Genomic DNA, 20,000 nt, shown 5'->3' with positions numbered 1-20,000 from the left:
CCGCGCCCAGCTCGTTCGGGTTCTGCGGGTCTCGCCGGGCTTCTGCTGGTCTTGTGAGCGGTGTAAACAACTGGGTCGGGTGCACCGGGGCTTCGGACCCAGGCTGGAGCCCCACGGAACCCCTCCTAGTTAAGCCCTGAAAGTTGACCGCCCTGGTCCCTGCTCCTGCCTGCTGCCCCTTCGGTTTTCGGGGGAAGGGGTGCCGCTCGTTTTAGTTCCCGTAGCAGGGGAAGTTTGCGGGTGTGTGTGGAGGGAATTGGGGTGCACTAGCTGGTTACGGCGGCGGGACTCGGGGGCCGGGGGGCACTGAAGTTATCGATCCGGGTGGCTGTGTTGGAATGTGGCGAGCAGAGTCACGTGGCGGCCACCACCTCCTCCTCCTCCTTCTCCTCCTCCTCCACCTTCCCCAGCCTCCTCCGGGGGAAATCGGGGATCCGGGAGGTCCGGCGCTATGAGGCCCAGAGCGGCGGGGCTCATGGACCCGAGGAGGTGCGGGCAGACAGGGCAGTAGATCCGGCGGGGCCCAGGGGGCGACAGCTGGAGGCGGCCGAGGCCTCTGCGACCCGGTGGCGAAGGACAAAGGGCGGCTTGTGCGCCCGCCGGAGCCCGCAGGGTCCCGCCGAGGTCCGCGCCCCGCCCTCTAGTCCCCGGCAGCGCAGCATCCTCTTCCTCCTCTGCTGCCGGGGTGTTGGTGGTGGCTCCGGTGGCCAGGGTTCCTGCCACCAGCTCTTACAACTCTGCAGCCAGCACAGGGGGACGGTGGGGGACAGAGTCGTGCGCCCCGAGACCCGGGCCCCCTGGCCGACGAGTATTTATGAACACGATTACCGGAGCCCTCACTGCACACACAAAGCCCTTTCTTCTGGGAAGGGACAGCCTGGGGGGAGGGCCTCACACACTGGAACGCTTGCCCTCTTCTTCTTCTTCTCCTTCTTCTTCTCCTTCTTCTCCTTCTCCTTCTCCTCCTTCTCCTCCTCCTCCTCCTCCTCTTCCTCCTCCTTCTCTTCCTGTCTTCCTCATCTTGCTTCTCTTCCTCCTCTCCTCCTCCTCTTCCTCCTCCTTTTTCTTCCTTCTTTTCTCCTGAAGTGCAAAAGTTTTACTTTAAAAACGAGATGAATCACTGACATGTGTCGTGACACAGTCTGGGGGCTGTTTTGCATGTGTGGGACATAGATTGTCTAGAAAAATCTAGAGCCAGGGCCGGAAGAATTCCCAAGTCTGAATGGCAGAAAAATGATCGCTGGGGCTTGCGCGGGTGTCAGGGTGACGGTGGATCACTGTAGCTCAGGAGAACTTGCCCAGACTCTCCATTTCTTAAAAGTAATGGGAGAACGAAGTACCAGGCTGACCTATTCCTGCTCATTAGGAAAGGGGAACTTTGCGGTTTGAGTGGTAGGTAGAGCAGCACTCAGAACCAGCCTCTGGTCCAAGGGTTCCAAAAGGCTTCTGAAATCTCGTGCAGGAATTCGGAAGCCTTTTATTTTAAAGAAGTTCATTAAAGTTTGCACAATCGGTCGTTTTGCGCACCCACAGCTTCTAAGTGTTTCAGTTCACCTGACCCCCAGAATGAATTCGTAGTGAAAGTTTTTTTTTTTTTTTTTTTCCGTTCCCCCCAGCTTCTAAAGAGGGTTTCTTTTGCACGGAGGGTTTGATAGGCCATTGAGGGAAGCTGTATTTTCCGGGAAATCTTTGCTAAGTTGAACTGTAAAATACCTGGACAGAAGACCTGTATAGTTTTTATGTTAATAAGGGAGAAAAGGGCCAGTAAGAAGAAAGACGTTTGATTCTTTTGTTTTATTGGTATGTTGCTAAAGACCCGATCCAATATCTCCACTAAAAAAAAAAAAAAAAAAAAAAAAAAAAAAAAAAGCCTCTGGGCTTCAACTGCCAAGTGCTATATAATATCCACATTAAAATCAAAGATTTAGCTCTGTGTGTGTGTGTGTGTGTGTGTGTGTGTGTGTGTGTGTGTGTGTACACATACAGCAGTGTTCTCCCCATCAGCTGCTTGGAGGCCTCCCAGAAGAGTCACTGGCTCAGGTGGGCTGGCTGGGCTTTGGGGGTGAAAAGCTGAAGATGGGATAAAAATAGCACAGTCCTCACTGAAGATCGGGCTTGTTTTTCTTCAGGGTGTGCATTTGCCTGGAAAAATACATATTTACATGGGCCGTGTCAAATGAGGGATTGTGATGTGAGTAGTGTTTGGAAGAACTAGAGTGGCATTCTGGATGCTTCTTGCTAAGTAACTGCTGCTTTCTTCATGATCTTGGTTCACCTCTGTCTTCCTGGAAGGATGTCTTTATTTTGCAAAGTGTGTTTTAAGAGTGTTCTGAGTCCATTATGTTGTTTAGATGGTCACTCTTGAATCCTTGAAAAGCCAGCAAGAAGGGATTTTTTTTTTTTTAATGAAAGATAAGCTGGTATTTGTAATAGTAAGCAGTGAGCTGTCTGTTGCTGTAAGCAGGGATGGTGATTTGAGTGCCCTCACATATGAGGAGCTGATTGATAATTTACCATTAAAAACAATGGGTTCCGATTTTACTGGGCGAGTGACAGTGCAGCAGAAATGTGGATTTTGTGAAAAACCAACTTGGAAAAGATGTTAGAGATCATGAAAAAGCACTAGATCCTAAAACCTCAAAGTTCTGCATTCAATTTCCAACTTGTCTATTATTTCTTTAACAAACAGCATTTAAAAGATAGTTCTGATGGCTGTCGCTTTTGATATCATTTCCAACTTGTACCCCAAGAGAGTAGTCTCCATTAGGCAGGTAAAAGCATTCAAACAACATAACGGTTAGTTTGGAATTCTTATTTTTAACCAGATGTTTGAAATGTGGATTCCCAGGAAATTTCTCTTATCAGATGCATTTATTTTGGGAATTCTTACAGTTTTGGGGCTTTGAGTAGATAATTATGCCTACTTAAAAATCATACAGTGCCTTTTTAATAGCAAACTTTGGGGGTGGTTGCCTAATTAGCCCACCTCAGTAGGTTCCCTGTTTCTGGCTATAGGAAAAGCAAGCCAGGCTGGAGTCACCTATTCCATTTAAAGTACATTAAAACTGTCCAGAATCCCAGATACTAATGTCTATGTATGAATCCCATGAAATATATTTTGAAACATGGAACTTCCTTACCTACCAGACACTCAAAGCCCTAGTATCCAAACCGATCTGCCATATATAAATCCAAAGACCTTAGTCTGTGTTTATCCTGCATTTTTGGAGTGACCCCCTTCTGACTAATGACAAGGGGAAGTAAAGCCAGTATTTAAAGGAATGAATGGCCAGACAGTTAAATGAGCCCCTCCCTCCATTCTCCTTTCTGTATTATTTAGATACTTTCTCCATCCCTGAGAACAGACAATGTTAAGATTACCTCACTCTGGGTAGTTTACTGTCAGCTTATTTTCAGAGCCAGCAAATCAGTTGTATCAAATTGGTCAATTGTGACCTATTTCTATTTTTCTTGCGGGCTCTTTATTCTATTTCTTGTGGCGCTTGTTTGATGGAATTTTCTCAGCCATTTTACCTGATAACATTTTTTTTTCTTAAGTTGACTCCAGAAAACACAGTTAGAAGGAAAAAGTGGTCTACTGCATAAAGGTGTGAGATACTCAAAGAGAGCCAAGTTACGAAGCTGGAGAGGAGAGAGGGGAGCACTTAGTCATTTCAATGGCCAAGTTAAACAACAAGAGACACAGCCAGGCTCTCCGGACCCTCAGGTGTCTGTAAATCATACCAGGGACCTCCAGAGAGGTGGGAGCCAGGGAGAAAGAGAGCCCCCCGAGTGCCTTGTTTAACTTGGCTGTGCCCGATGCTAACCCTTTGTAACTTGGCACATTCTGAACTCACCGCACGTAGAGTTACCTTTTCCCCATTTATTGTCTTTTGTACTTATAAATGGATTTTTTTTGAGGAGTGATTTCTTTGGAAATAAAATGAAGTGGCAAAAACTCAGCTCCCAATTTAAAGAAGGAATAGAAACGAGAGAAGTTGAAAAAAAGTGTTTTTTAAGTTCCAAGTCTTGGGAATGTCAGAAAAACCTATGCATTTTATGTTTTTCGCTAGTGGAAAAACTATAAACATTGCAGATGTTAAAAAGTCATGACTGGGAACTTTCTTGGCCCCCAAATTTAATAGAAATATTACCCCCCCCCCCAGTTTTCATGTGTTTTCTTTTTTCAGAGTTTTACACACACACACACACACACACACACACACACACACACACACACACACGGGTAGCAAGGTAAAATATAACAGTGACGAAAGTGTTTCTGGTATGTACCATGTGCTTTATTTCTTTAAAAAAGAAAAAAATCCTGTCTCCAGTATTGATTCAGTTTAGGTTTAGAAATGATGTTATAGAAAAGAAACAAAGAATGATCTTGGATTTTGTATGAAAAGCCTCTTGCCTAAAAGGAAATATAATATTTTGCTTTTAATTATCAAAAAGCAGTGTGGCTTTTTCTTGAAAAATACTTTTGATATGTTAACTATGACTTTTCTTGATAACTAGATCCTAACCTAAGTTTTAAGACACACATAATAAACTAAGACACACATAAATGCATATGCATGGATACACATTAGGTAGCTAAATCAATATTCCTTTCCAGGATTTGTAAAGGCCAAGTACTAACTGCATGGCATGCAGAAATTTATGCATTCACGTTTTAGATTTGGATACAAAGAAGGCAGTGGTTGGAAACAGAGTCTGCCATTCAGACCCCCTCTGACAGTTCTGCTTCTATTTATCTGTCAGTCAGTGAGTCTTTCTTCCCTCCACCACCTCTAAATTATACTGACTAGATGTTGAAGTCATTAAATTGATTATAGTCCAATCAGCAGACAATTCGAAATAAACAAAAACAGCAATTACAGTTGGCAGGGATCCTGAGAGTCAAAGTTCCGGAGCTGATGGTCCAGCGAGCCTCCTCCAGAGCTCGGCCTGCACCTCCTTAAAGGGAAGGCAGCAGACGATCCCACTCGGCCTTCTAAACAAAAACATCTGTCTGATGAATGAGAGGATTGTTGCCTTTTATTCCTCCAGCCCAAAAAGGGTAAAGAAAATCGGATATCGAACATAAAAGCATACATGTAAAAATGAAATTACAAAGGGAGTTGAGATTAGCTGCTGTTTATGAAGCAAGCTGTTAATAATTTCCCTCTTTTTTTTTCTTTTTTTTTTGTTATTGTTGCCAGAATATTCCCAGATCCTTAAAATCCATTGTAGTTCTTATTGACGGCAGTGACAGAAGTTTACAACTTTTTTTCCCTTGTAACTTATTTGGACCAGGGCAAATGCTGTAAATTCACTTGTAATGATGTTTGTAACACCGAGCCCCTTTGTTTTTTAAAGGAAGTTTGTTGCTGAGGGTTGGCCTCTCTGATAGAGTCTGGAGAAACACTGGCTGCTACAAACTGAAACATGTCTTCACTACTTGTCTGAGTGTTGGTTTTGATGTAGAGCTTACTATAGGAAAAGGAGGTTTGGGTGGTGGAGTACAGCAAGTCTAACTGGAGATCAATGTGGGGATTTCTGGAAGGATCTGTTCTATTACTGTGATCTACTAATTCATCTCACTGGCTCACATGGTTGATTTAATGTCATTCATTTTCTTACCATAGAACACATACCTTAGGACTGTGCCTAAATGGTGTTAAATTTGTTAGTTATTTTTAAGAGAAGACAATACAGAGATTTGTGCCGTTTGTGCCACATTTTAGCAGTCTCCTGGCTTGTTAAAAATGCAAATGCTGTCATGAAATAGTATGTTAAAGAATGCTTTTGAATTGTGTGAGGTTTTGATACAAAGGCAGACGTTCAAAATCAACCCCCTTGCTGAGTGTTTTCTCAGATGTATTTAATTTTTTTCTCCATTGATTCCTGGTGTGCTGTCAAAGGTTAAAGTTAGTTCTTTGGGGGTGTGTGTGTGGGTATGTGTGACTTTCTAATCTTATTTCAATTAAACATGAAATATGGTTCTGTGGTTTTGTGTGGGGATTCCACAGTGTCCTGGCCAGGATCTCGACTACCTTGCCCATTGGAATTGTCTACTTTAAAATTTGTTCGCCACAATGGCATCACAAAGCAATTAAAACTTAAAGTTAACATTAGTAAATTTAAACAGCTCTGTTACAGCATTAATCAAACAGTGGAAGGAGAGCTTTTAAAGGGTTTAAATAATTATGCAACTCTTGGCATAAAAGCCTGACACAAGATAAATCTTTGAAAACTAAGCAGAATCATGGCTTAAAAAAAAAAAAACCAAAACCAACTTTAATTTCAGTCAGTGTGGGCTTTTGCCTGCATCACGTTCCACCTCTAGTAATTACACCAGTTTAGTAATTATTAGAGATGAAAGAGATCGAGTAAGATGCGGATTCTTGAAAACTTCAGTAGCTCCAGTCTTTGCAGGGATAATGATCAAGCAGCCATCATCCAGCCACCTGGGGACCCTACCACAGCTCCAGGCACCAGGCTGATCTTGGGGGTGTCATTATGATGGCAGTACACAGCACAGTTAACATTTCTCCTCTGGATGTCTGATAGCAAAGGTTTATAATTTGGGTATTAGCAAAAAAAGTCAGATTCAAATATGCCTGTCTAGAAACTCCCCTAAGAAGATTTTTTTAAAGATGCATTTATACATTCACCAGTTAGTCTTCATATACCATATACTTTAAGTAATAAAGTAGGTGCTTTGAAAATTCCTGAGGAGAACAATATGTTGTCATCCTCATTTGTACATGGGTATATGTATAGGCATGGGTTGGCTTTAAGTCTAGTTCTCAACTGAAGATAATTTAGTTTAGAATGCCTATCCTGTACTATTTACATGGGAGCTTCAATTGCCCCGAACTAAGTACAGTTAAGGATTGCTATTTCTATGGTAGTGCTGGTTTTTTTTTAATTATATTTTGGTATTGCTTACAATTTTTAAATTGTGAAAACAAATGGTTTTAGACTTTCAGCTATCATAATATACTGCAGAATACACAGACACATAGTATGCACACTCACCAGCATACTCTGATGTTCTAGATAAATACATTTTCCATATGTTAATAACTTCTTAAGGGAAAAATTAAACTTTTCCCAATAAAACAATAAAAGCACTTATCGTTTGGGTTCATATCACTATTTTTATAAACTTTTTATTATTGGCTTTTTCTAAATTTCTTATTAGTCTATTAAGGATATATCAATATGGAGATTTATTTACCTAGCAGGGGACAAAGTTCTTTTTCATTACTGACAGTCCTATTTATTAATACTCAATTTATTGTGCAAACCTGTTCTGAACTGAAGAGTCCATGGACGAACTAGAAATTCATCTATCATTGCCCAAGATGAAAAAAAAAACCAAAAAAACAAAAAAACAGTGTCCTAAACTCTGTGTCATTTCCCAGACTTTGCTGTATACCCTTTAGCATTCTTGTCCTTCACAACAGAACTTCATTAAGTCCAGTGAGAATACCTTTTATTTCAGCATTGCTAATGACTTAGCTTGTTTCAGTTTTAACAGGTTTTAGGCGGCACAATCAGTACTTTACTCTTTCTCTTATTTTTATACATTAGAAAAGGGGAAAGGCATTAAATATTCAAAGATAGTACTCTACTAAGTGCTAATGAAGTCCAAACATGGCTATTGGCGGGAAGGAAGGTGCCATCTTGGGATAGCCTGACCTTTGTGGGGAGTCTGCATTTCCTGTCTGAAACAGTGTTTTTGGCTCTCAGTGTATCCTAGGTGACAGTTTGTGATGCGAGGTAAGGGGCTGGAAGGACTGTATGCTTGAGAGAAGGCACGTCAACTCCTGGAGAGAGCTGAGAATAAAAACTAGCGGTCAAGGGTATCATGTTGCCTAGTTGGATAGTAGGTTACCAAGGAGAACTTCTGGAGTGCTGAGCTCTGACTGGCTGTATGTATTTTGGGGGAAGCCACTTACAGTCTCTTTGTTAGGATTCAGATTTCAGGTGTGAGACTCAGGGGGGCTTATTTTCATCATTTTATTGATCAGCCCCACCTCTTAACTTGTGCCTAGTGTTTGGTGCCAGGTACCACCTTTGATTCTGAGGATTCATGTATCATCAAGACAGACATAAACTGACTCCTGTGGAGTCTGTATTCAAGAAAACTGAGATTTTAGCTACTGTCCACGTCTTTTTAGTCGTTGGAAGGAGGAACTTGAATGAGGTATGGTCACGTTTTTCTGCCTGTTGCGTTAATGGGAGCAGTTGATGAATGAGTTTCAAAGAGTGTTTGGCTTCATGTGTTTGATGGACTGCAAGAATGGCAAGTTTTGGTTTCCCTTACATTCAGAAGGTAAATATGGGCACTTAAGTGAAAGATCCTGCGTGCACAGGACTTTCCCATCCCATTTTGGCTTGATTAATGCTGTAGTTTCTTTCTCTCCTCCTAAAAGTTCCAGATAGTAGTTTTGAAAGTTAATTGTGCAATAGTGAAACTAATTACATTTCAAAAAATTTCAGGAGTTCGTAGTGTTAATTCATGTTAATTGGAGGATCTTAGAGAATGTGTGTAATGTAGATATTAAAACCTACTTGCACTAAATGTCAGGAAGCTCTGTTCTACAGAATTGAGACAAAACCAGCCACAAGGAATTCATTATATTACATATTCAGTAGGGAATCCTGGGAAACTCAGCCGGTTGGTACTGAAAAGTGTCCTTGCATAGGTTTGACTGTTTTACCCCCGAGAGACAGGTAGATGATCTGAGATGAGAGTTTATCAAATCATGGTTTGTAAGTGCAAGACAATTCAAGGGGTCTTGGTGGCCTTTCCAGTTAAAGATGTGGGCACCAAAGTAAATGGTGTTGGAGGAGTGTAACTGACCGAAGAAAAAGGTGCTGAGTATGAAATCCCTTTGTCTCTTTCAGCACCCCGAGATCATTTACGTAAGAATGACATCATTATGCCACACTTGCTGATTTAGAACTCAGTGCAGGGCTCTGGGTAGCCTTCCTAGGCAGAATACTTCTTTATCTACTCAACTTACATCAAGTGCCAAGTCACCTCCCACTGAGCCCAGATCAGTTGCTCACTTACCACTCAGGTGCAGGTGCCTTCTTCACCTTTTAGCTCTAACATTCTAGAATTTTCACATTAAGAAATGATGGTTCTTACATGTTGATCAGTAAGCCATGTCAAGGAGTCAAGCATCGTTTTCAGTGGTAGGCTTGTTGGAGGTGTAACTGGTGGCGTAGAACCAAGAACCAGACTTGCTGGAGTCTCCCCAGGGAAGCTGGACAGTCTGGATTCCCACTGAATCCCCATTTTTGGGGCTGATAGAGAACGGAAGACGAATGAGGTACAGTCAGCCATTCTCAGGGTCGTTAACCAAGAATCTTGCTTCTTTAGAGCCCTGGGCATCCTACAGAGCACTTTGTAGTTTCTAAATCAGAGAGGGCCTTCTCCTGGGTCAACTCAGAGGGGCGAGCGTCACTGTTAGCAGTCCAAGCAGCAGCACCTGCTATGGACTTGACACTGTGTGTGGTCACTCTGTGGACCTGGGTGTCAGGGGCATTCACACTTTTTGTTACAGTTTGTGTGTGTGTGTGTGTGTGTGTGTGTGTGTGTGTGTAGGCCAGAGGACAACTTGTGGGAATTGGTTCTTTCCTTTCACTGTGTGAGTTCTGAGAACTGAACTCAGTTCTCCAGCCTCAGTGGCCATCACCTTCAACTTTGAGTCATCTTGTCATTCCTCAGCAACACTTTTGGACTGAGCTGAGTTGCACCTCAAGTAGTAGCAACCTGTGGGCCCAGATCAGAAGTATGTTGCTTTAAGGACAGCTTTAGAATTGGGTTTGACTTACATGTAGTAGTTACCTGTAATTTATGCTTGTTCACTTGTACAAGTACTTCGTGATTTCTACACAATTACAGGTCCCAAACTTTTAATAATGTTTGAGGCTTCGTCTTGAACCCTCCATAGGCCTAGGTTGTGATCTCTCATACCAGGTCTGTATAATGATACAAGATTGAATATATACAATAATACAGGAACTGGGTATCACTTCTGTGTCTTACACGTCTGTTCTTGTCTTGACCTGAAATTTCAGTGATACCTTTCTGTGCTGCCCCTGCTTTGAGCCTCACAGGGCATAGTCCACCACAGACGGCCAGTCTCCTTGCTTGACCTCCGGCCTTCTGAGAGTAAGCTTTGCTGTTCCTCCTCTCTAGGTGCTGTGATGAAAATGTTGGTGATGATGCGTAAGCAGACAGGTCCATTCATTTGTTTAAGATATTTCTGCACATTTGTCACACAGTAAGTAGTTTAGGGGTGTCAGGAGTTGGAGAAGCTATGAAGGATACAGATATTGTCAATATCTTTAAGACTGGCAGTGAAAACACATTGCATATTGCATGTGAGAGCTAGGGTTTCCTCATCAGTCAGAGAAGGAAGCAGACTCATCTGTTCTGTACCATGTGAGTTGTATGATCCTAGGAGAGCCGCCTGACACTTTGTGAGTGACAGCGTTGCACCACAAAGTCCAAAGCCTGGATATCCCTCATAGTGGCAGCTTTCAAGCTAAACATGAGGCTATATATGTTTCAGGTTGGAAAGTATTGATCTTGATCATACATTCTACAGGATTTCTCATCGGGCCCCAGCTAGGCATTAGGTATTTGGGAGGTGGTGGGCAGGGCTGCACCCAGTGGGGTCTGTGCTTCTAGAAGAATCAATGAAGAGTGTAGTTTATTCCTTTGCACTCTACGGTTAATTCTACAAAGTATTAGTTTCACAATGACAGGATGTTTTCAAATCATTTACAAGGAGCATCCTTTCTGTGTTATTAGCACACAACTCACTTGAATGCACAGTCTGGACATCTTTTATTTGGGGACCCAGTTTTTCTATTCTAAATAAACTATTTGTGTCTGTGTCTATTGAGCAAGATTCATTTGCTCTTCCAAGTATTTGGGTTTATTTTACCTCTGATAATGCTTCCTAAGAAAAGGACAAACTCGGTATCTGAAGACAACTTAGCATCTGGCCCTCTGATTGGTCAAATACTCCTGTAGGAAAACAGCAGTCATGTAGACGATGCTGATGACTAGCTTTGAAAATTCTCCCCATACTTTCCAGGCCAATGAGTCTAGTGGCCATCACTGTGGGGATAGTGCATGGCTGGTCAGTGCGCTCTTGGCTTCAGAGTGAATAGAGAGAAACTGTGGAAGGTTATCAAAACAATGGCTTTCCTAAGAGTGCTGTATTGCATTGTCAGTTCCCCCCTTTCTTTCTTTATATTTATTTTGTTGTTGTTTTGAGACAGGATCTCCTGGTATAACTAGACTTCCCTTGAACTCCTTCTGTAGCTGAGGGCAGATGACCTTGAACTTCTGATTACAAGTGTGTGTCATCAAGCCTGGCTCCCTCACTCTTCCACTTTTCAACTCACAGTTCCATTGTTTCTACTTGAGATATTATTACTCAGAAAAAAGAAACCAAAAAAAAGGTCTCTGTGAAGATGTATTACTCCAAGCCCTACCAAGATCTGAATAATCCTCTAAGGCTCTAAGGCAGGTTGGAATGAGATGTGTGGCTGCCATGGGCAGGCTAACCAGGCTAATAACCTGTTGTCCCTTCCAACTGATCTTTAAATATGTCCTCATAGTTATCTAGAGAGGACAAGGCACTTAACGAAGCTACCTGGACTGCTATTAGGTAGTACTCTCCCCCATCTCTCTCTTTATCTCTCTGTCTTTCCCTCTCTGTCTCCCTCCCTCACCCTTCTCTCTCTCTGTCTCTCTCTGTCTCTCTCTCTCTGTCTCTCTCTCTCTGTCTCTCTCTGTCTCTCTCTGTCTCTCTCTCTCTGTCTCTTTCTGTTTCTCTCCTTTCCCCTTCTCTGTCTTTCTCCCTCTCTTTTCTTTGTCTATCTCTCCCCATCTCTGTCTCTGTCTCTCTTTGTTGGTGGAGTTTTCCTGTCCTGCCAGCAGCTCCCAAATAAACACACTGAAGCTTAATATTAATTATAAATGCTTGGCTGATAGCTCAGGCTTGTTATTAATTAACTCTTACATTTTAAAATAACCCACATTTCTAATCTCTCCTCTGCCACATGGCTCATGGCTTGTTACCTCATTTTCTACATGTCTTACTTCCTTTGTTTCTTCTGGAAAATCCTCTGACTCTACCCTTCTTCATCCCAGCATCCTTAGTTTGTTTGTCCTGCCTATACTTTCTGCCTGGCTACTGACTTTTTATTAAACCAGTTCGAGTGACAGATCTTTACATTATACAAAAGATTATTCTACAATTCCCCCCATCTCATTTGTGTGTGTGTGTGTGTGTGTGTGTGTGTGTGTGTGTGTGTGTATTCCTCCCAAGCCATAGTAGGAGCTCTAAATATATGCATTAGTTCACTTAGTGTTGCTGTTAACAAAATCCCAGATGCTGGATAGCTCATAAAACATTCAGCCCATAGAGAGTCCAGGATAGTGATGGTGTCCTGTCTTGTGCTGCATTATGACATGGTGGAGAAACAGAAAAAGAACTGGCTATAGGCTGAAGCCAAGTATGGGTGGTATCACTGCATGACAAGTTATTCTTGTGAGTAATCTACTCTAGGAGACTGACATCATTAGTTTTCCAGAATGGTATCAGCCTCTTACAGGTGAGCCATCTCTGGGCCACCATACTTGTGGTCAAGCTTCCAGCACAAGGACCTGTGGGGACAAATTGTATCTAAACCATCGCAGCCCAGTTCCAGCAACCACTCTGCACTATTGCCTTTCTTCTTTAACGACTCTGCTGTATGATGGATTGCTGTGTGTGTAGCTCCCTCACTTTGCTTATCATATGTTGATGGAAGTTTCTCTGGTCCTTCCTGGCCCCAAGTCCAGTCGAGTCTCTCCCACCCACAGCCCCACAGCCACTTATAAAATAATTACTCAGAGTCTTATGTTAATTACAAACTCTATGGCCTATGGCTTCAGCTTCTTGCTAGCTAGGTCTTTCATCTTTAGTTAACCCGTTCTTATTAATCTATATGTTGCCATGTGACTGTGGTGTTACTGATCTGCTGGCATCTTGTGCTCCTTTGGCGTCACCTGACATCTCTCTCCACTCTGCTCTTCATCTCTATATCTCTGCTTGGATTTCCCGCCTGGCTGTGAGCTTTCTTGCCATAGGCCAAAACAACTTTATTTATTATCCAATGGGAGCCACACATATTCACAGCATACAGAAAGATATCCTACAGCACTTCCCTTTTTCTGTCTAATCAAAAATGAAGGTTTTCAACATTAATGTAGTAAAATTATACATAACAAAACAGTTACCAAGCAAGAATTACAGTTACAATATCTAGTCTATTTGCCTTTGGCAAAATTAAAGGAAATATTCTATCATCTATCCTATTTTTGTGAGTCTAAAGTTTTATATCTAATTTATCTTTTGTCATAACTAAGGAAAATTATAACTCTCTAGTCTTCAACACCATCAAAGACCCCAGAAGGATATAATATTACCTGAGTAAACAGGAAGTACATTACAAGCAACTTCTATAATTTTAGAAATGACAGAGACATCTGGCTGTCTGGATGATCATGCAAAGTTCCTCTGTAATGTTGGGGCATCTATCTTCAGCCTATAGGCCTAGAGTCTCTGGCATAGCTTTCACTAAAGTAGGAAACTTTAAGGACAGTTCCACCCATTCAGGCAAAGTTCGTCAGTTGCTTCTCCCTGTGTTCTATAGAATGTATGGCAGTTTCTTCTGAGAAGCAGGAACCTGAAGGACCATCTGGCCTTGCAAAGTTCAGTGGTCACTTTCCTATGGGTCCTGCATGTCCAGTTTATACAACATATTTTCAAGTAGTCAAAGCAAGGGCACTTTTTTGCCCAGTGGCTAACTTTTGCCACAAAGAAAGAAAACTCCATAATGAGTTTCTTTGATGCCCATCCTCCTCTTTGAAGTAATTGATGGTGCCAGGAGCAGACATGTCTCATTGTCCAGAAAAGTCTAAGTTCTTAAAACATTTGAAGTGCCATATTCTGTAGGTCTTTGAAGTGTTTGAAGATTACCTACTTAATTGAAATATACCTTTGTATACCTAAAAAACTTAACTAACATGACTATAAATTTGATTATCATAGATGATTATTAATCTGTATTTTTTATTTTATTTGTGTTTTACAGTTTTAAGTGAATTGTATAAACATAGTACCTTAAACAAGAGTAGAAATATACAAAGTATAACAAAATTAACTTTAAATTTGAATCAATAAATTAAAATTTATAGCAATGTAAAATATCTCAAATGAGTTGTTGCTTTTTAAAAGTAGATTCAATAATCTACCCTTTTATCCTATCATATCTATATTCTATATTTCTATATCATATCCCTCTTTCATCTTTTAGAAAGAGATTGACTATGACCAATAACAATTTGTCACCAACCTCCTAAACAAAAGACAAACATCCATAATCCATTTTTTTTGGGGGGGGGGGGAAATGTAGGCATAGTCCTATAGGCTACTTCCTGCTGATTAGGGATGCTGTTAATCTTATGGGGATACTGAGAAAATTCAAGATAATGGTCAAGTCCTGGAAAGACCGGCTATAACCTTTGTTGATAGATACATTCTGTCAAGCAAGGTTCAGGAGGACTTTCTTGATCAAATCTGATCCATCTTAACCTGGAACAAATCTATAGCCTCTTGTTTCCTGTGGAAACAAAAACAGATCCTCCTTTCCAAAGCAACATATCCTTAGACCCAAATTTTGTAATTTTGTAGTCAAGATACCTTTAAAAAATATATATATTTTAACTCAGTAGTCTTTACAGTAAACTGTCTATCTCCAGTTAAAAATCCCAAAGACAATATAATCCAGACTCTCTGTGTAATATCCATCTTACATGGCTTATTATATTTTTTATATATTATTTTACTTTTTAAGACTACTTTTATGACAATTTATATCCTTTTTCTTCTCTCTCTCAAGCCTACATATCTCTTACATACATTGTAAACCATTTAGAGGTTTATTCCACCTGAATCTGTCTTATTGTGTATCTATAATCCTTTTCAGGCCAGGAGAGATTTTAAACTGCTAAGCTGTGCAGCGACTTTGGCTGTTGACTCCACCCCACTCGGCTTTTCAATATGGCGCAGGTACCACAAATCACACTTACCTCCCCAATTCTGGGAAGCAGTATTAAGTAGTATGCCTGTCTTTTTAAGCCCGAGACTGTGCTCCCAAGCCTGCAGGCAGTGGATGGGAGAAGCCTCTTTGTATTGCAGCCTAGGCTTGTCAGTGACCTTGGGAGTCCGCCATGTTGTCACTGAAGGCCACTGTGGCCAGGGGACACGTCTCTGTACTGTAGCCCGCTGTGAGTGACATGATCTAGATGAACTAGGAAGGTACTCTTAGCTACATTTATAATCTCTTCTTAAGCTCTCTCAGGTTTTAGGTGGAAACTCTTGCCACACCACGTCTGGGCACCATTTATAACTGGAAATTTCTCTGGTCTTGCCTTGCCCAGCAGTCCAAAGGAATCTGTCCCACCCGTGGTCCCACAGCTGCTTATAAAATAATTACTCAGAGGCTTATATTAATTACAAACTGTGTGGCCTATAGCTTCAGCTTCTTGCTAGCTAGCTCCTTCATCTTAAATTAACCCGTTCCTATTAATCTGTATGTTGCCATATGGCTGTGGCGTTACCGGTCTGCTGGCATCTTGTTGCTCCTTTGGGGGCGTCTCTCCTCACTCTGCCCTTCATCTCCCTGTATCTCTGCTTGGATTTCCTGCCTGGCTTAAGCTTTCTTGCCATAGGCCAAAACAGCTTTATTTATTATCCAATGGGGGCCACACATATTCACAGAATACAGAAATACATCCCACAGCAATCATAGGATGTTTCTACTGAATTACGTTTCAGTTTGGCTCATAGACGTGATACTTTAGTGAGTTCCATGCCTTCTTGCTGACGTGCATGGTTCTATGACACACAGTAGGTTCTTGTAAATGGAAGAAATAGTTACAGGGAATTTATATATTTCGGTTTTTTAGGGCTAAGACAAGTGCTTGCTGTTATTAGCCACAGGGCTGGAGAGTGACTGTGATTTAGTCCTTTGTACTAGCAGGACTTGGGGACAAACTTGTCTTTGATGACACTTTAATTAGAACTGCTGTAGGGCTGGAGAGATGGCTCAGAGGTTAAGAGCACCGACTGCTCTTACAGAGGTCCTGAGTTCAATTCCCAGCACCCACATGGTGGCTCACAACCATCTGTAATGAGATCTGGTGCCCTCTTCTGTGTACATAATAAATAAATCTTAAAAAAACAAAAACAAACAAAAAGAACTGCTGTAGTTAAGAGGTGACTTGACCATCTTCTGTATTTTTTTTCTGACAATTGCCTTTTTATTTTCTGGGTTCTTTCATCTTCAGTTTGAAAAACCTTTCTTACCACTAAGAAAATGTGTCCTTGGACTTACTGGTGGCGCCTGTTTCTCCTACTTTGTCCTTTGACTCTGTGCTTGGTCATTTCTCCGTTGCTGTGTGGAAGCTGGAGCTCATGTACTCTGCTTGCTGGTACTCTTCCTGTCTAAGATAGACAGGCATTTGTTTTCTTTTCCCGCAGCCCCTCTTCCAGTTCCATGTCCTCCAGTGTGGTGGCTTCAGGGTTTTCTCTACCCTGGGCACATCCCTCTTGCTCCTCAGCCCCCAAGTTATTTCTAGAAATGAAACAGAGGCTCAACAGACATTTGCGAGATGGTAGAGACAAGTGCAATGGTCAAGAAATGGGCATTCGGCTAGACTCCCTGGTCTGAATTCTAATGGGATTGATCGTGGAATAGCCTTTACCTCCCTCTCCTTCCCTCCAACTCTCTTATATTCTTCCTGTAACTGTGTAGCCCAGGCTAGCCTTGAGCTCACAGTCCTCTGACTCTGCCTTCTGGTGCAGGGATTACAAACATGGGCACTGAGCTTGGAGTAAAGACACCCTCTGACCCCGTTTCGAGGTGCAGGCGTCTGCAAGAGGGCCAGGGACTCCTACAAGCCCTTCCGTCTACCAGGGCTAGCATCCTGGTGCTGGCTAGTGCAACAATGGAGACGGAATTCCGTCTTTGCACTGCCACTGTGGAGAGTTCTGAAGGAGAAATGCCTGTGGAAATTCCAGAGAAAAGATAATGGAAGCATCAGGTGAAAGGAACTAAGCATGGAGCCTCCCACCACACTGCCTTCGGCAAGTCCACTTGGGGTCCTTTCGAAAGGAGCAATCCTAATGTTCAAAGGGAGTCTAATTGTCCTTGAGAGAGGGGCTAGGGAACTAGTTCAGATATCATTACCAAGGTTTGGTTGTAGATTGCTCAATACTCTTTAAATTAGAAAGGTAAGTCTGGGCCTGGCCTCACAAAGGACTCAGCTGATGAGGGAATGGCTGCTTCCAGCACCTCTGTCGTTAAATTTGTTCTGGAGCGTTTCCTAGGCTTAGAATGGGCTTCTGTGGCTTCCAGATGTCCCTCTGCAGACTGGAGGTTGCAGGATAATTTGGACTGTTAACCACGTCTGTCTGGCTGTCTGTCTAGCCTCTGCCTCTGCTTTCCTTTGATTTGAAATCTTCTTTTGTGGCAGGTTGTATAAAATTCTCTCTCTCATAAGCCATTTTCCACTTTTTTCCTGTTTGCTTTACCACATTACCCTTAATTTTCACGATTGTTCGGTAACCAGCCCTCCTGTCTCTGTTTAGTCCATGAAAGTCACTTTCAGGTTTAAACTCCCAGAGGAGCAGTGACTTGCTTGACGCTGCCTGTTTCTTTGGTCCTCAGTGACCCAGCGTGTGAGTGGCCGCTGGCTGACCTTGGCGTTCACTTGTCTAGGAATATTCTTTGGTGGACACTGACTTCCCTTTCTCTGTGTATTAAATAACTGTCCTAAAGTTGACTTCTGTACAAAGTCTAACGCTTTAATATTTCCAATCAGATGACTTTCAAGTATCCATTTATCTCCCTTCTGTCAACCTTAATGCTAAATGCAGTGAGAGAAAGAGGAATAGAATTCAGAGTGTGGCGAGCCAGGAGGATTGTGAGAGGCCACTTTTAATGAGTGGAATACCCTCCAGTGACAGTAAGTGACAGAGGACATTCCACCGTGGCATCATTTTATATTCTAGAAAATGCTTTATTAAGAGTGGTAGTTCGGTTTTCTTAAAGGTCAGCTACAGCGCGGCTGGATGTCTTGTTAGGAATGAGACCAGGAACACTGCTGTGCAAGGCATCGCTGGGTGTGAGAGAGGACACTGGCAGTGGGACTTTGGGACAGGGAGGAGAGGACCCTCTGTGACCCATCCCACCAACCGCAAGATCTGGAGTTGAAATATCGTGTCCTAAGCAATTCCATGATTCTGTGACAGGTCAGGCAGGAACAGTCTCAGTCTTGACTTGTAATTCTAGAAATTTCCTCCCAAGATCCTCCACACTCTGGGTTGAAGGAAATGTGACTTCCCACTCCCCTAGGTCCTCCTCTGCCTCCTCCCCCTCTGCCACTTCTTCCCTTCCCCCCTTTTCCCATTCCTCCTCTTCTGACCCCTCTTTTCTTTTATGAGGAAGGGTCTCATGGAGTCCAGGCTGGTTAGCCTTGGCCACTAAGTAAATAAGGATTAACTTCAACTCCTGACTTCTGTCCCTGCCTCCCAAGTGTTGTAATTACAGGTATGTGACACCACTCTCCGAACCTGTGTTCTCTTCCTCCTCCTTCTCCTCCTTTTCTTTCTCCTCCTCCTTCTCCTCCTCCTTCTTCTCCTTCTCCTCCTCCTTCTCCTCTTCTTTCTCCTCCTCCTCTTCCTCCTTCTCCTCCTCCTCCTCCTCCTCCTCCTCCTCCTCCTCCGCTTCCTCCTCCTCCTCCGCTTCCTCCTCCTCTTTCTTCTCCTCCTCCTTCTCCTCTTCCTCCTCCTCCTCCTTATCCTCCTCCTCCTTCTCTGCTTCCTCCTCCTCCTTCTCTTTCTTCTCCTCCTCTGCTTCCTCCTCCTCCTCCTTCTCTTTCTCCTCCTCCTCCTCCTCCTCCTCCTCCTCCTCCTCCTTCATGTGTATATGTGGGCCACATATGTTCCTGATGCTGTTGGAGGCATTGGGTGTCCTGGAACTAGAGTCAAGGATGGTTGTGAGCCACTATGTGAGAAGGGAACTTGATTCCTCTGCAAGAGCAGCAAGTGCTCTCAGCTGCCGAGCCAGCTCTCTGGCCTTCTCCCTAGAGTCTTACAGAGCCACAGCTGTATGAGTCTCATTTTCTTTCATGCTGTTCTAGCTTGTGGGTGCCTCAACTTTCATCCCGTGTGCCTAGTCACCATGTCACAGTGAGGTGATACAAGTGACTGCACGCTTAGAACACAAGATCAAATCCCACTCACCGAAAGTTGCTAAGTCTCAGTTTTCCTGCCAGTAAAATGGTAGGCATGACCCTAGGATAGCTGCCCCAGGAATTAACCACGAGCTGCGTAACAGGTGGCTGGGTCCTGGCAACTCCCCAGCTGGCCATCACTGTGCTTTCTGGATGATTCCCTCAAAACTGAAGAAGCATCCTGTGATGCTTTTGTTTGTTTTGTTTTCTTCTTTATGTGTCTTTCTCCTGCATAGGCCTTCAGAGATGAGGTGACACACTTTTGTGGCTGCTGGCCCCCTTGTGTGGAGAAGGAAATGTTTCCCCTTCTGGAGAAAGTATGAGAGAAAGTCAACATTTGTATCAGGTTTTAGTAACTGTTGTCCACAGTAGGAGGTGGCCACTGAGCTGGAAGAGCCTGTGCTCAGTCCGTACTGGCGGGTGGGCACTGGGCACCTGTTTGTATCTAGAGACACTGACCTTAAATGAACCCTGGTCTGATGTCACTGTGCCCTTGTGATAGGTGAGGAAAGGGAGACTCAGGGACTGGGTGCATCCGTTTACCAGGGCTGAAGCTGCATAAAGTAGGCTTCCTCATTGTAAAGTGCGCTGGCGTTCGGAATTAGCCAGACTCAGCCAGCAG

The 20,000-nt window shown here is 43.0% G+C and overlaps 1 protein-coding gene across 1 annotated transcript in view; it reads left to right on the top strand.

Annotated features, from left to right (window-relative positions):
* Positions 1-20,000, top strand: part of Znf521 (zinc finger protein 521) — a 286,221-nt gene that overhangs the window by 1,913 nt on the left and 264,308 nt on the right. The gene's annotated exons all lie outside the window — the stretch shown is intronic.

The sequence above is a fragment of the Peromyscus eremicus genome, chromosome 19 (assembly GCF_949786415.1).
Source record: "Peromyscus eremicus chromosome 19, PerEre_H2_v1, whole genome shotgun sequence".
NCBI lineage: Eukaryota > Metazoa > Chordata > Mammalia > Rodentia > Cricetidae > Peromyscus > Peromyscus eremicus.
This window is presented reverse-complemented; position numbering and strand designations above follow the sequence as displayed.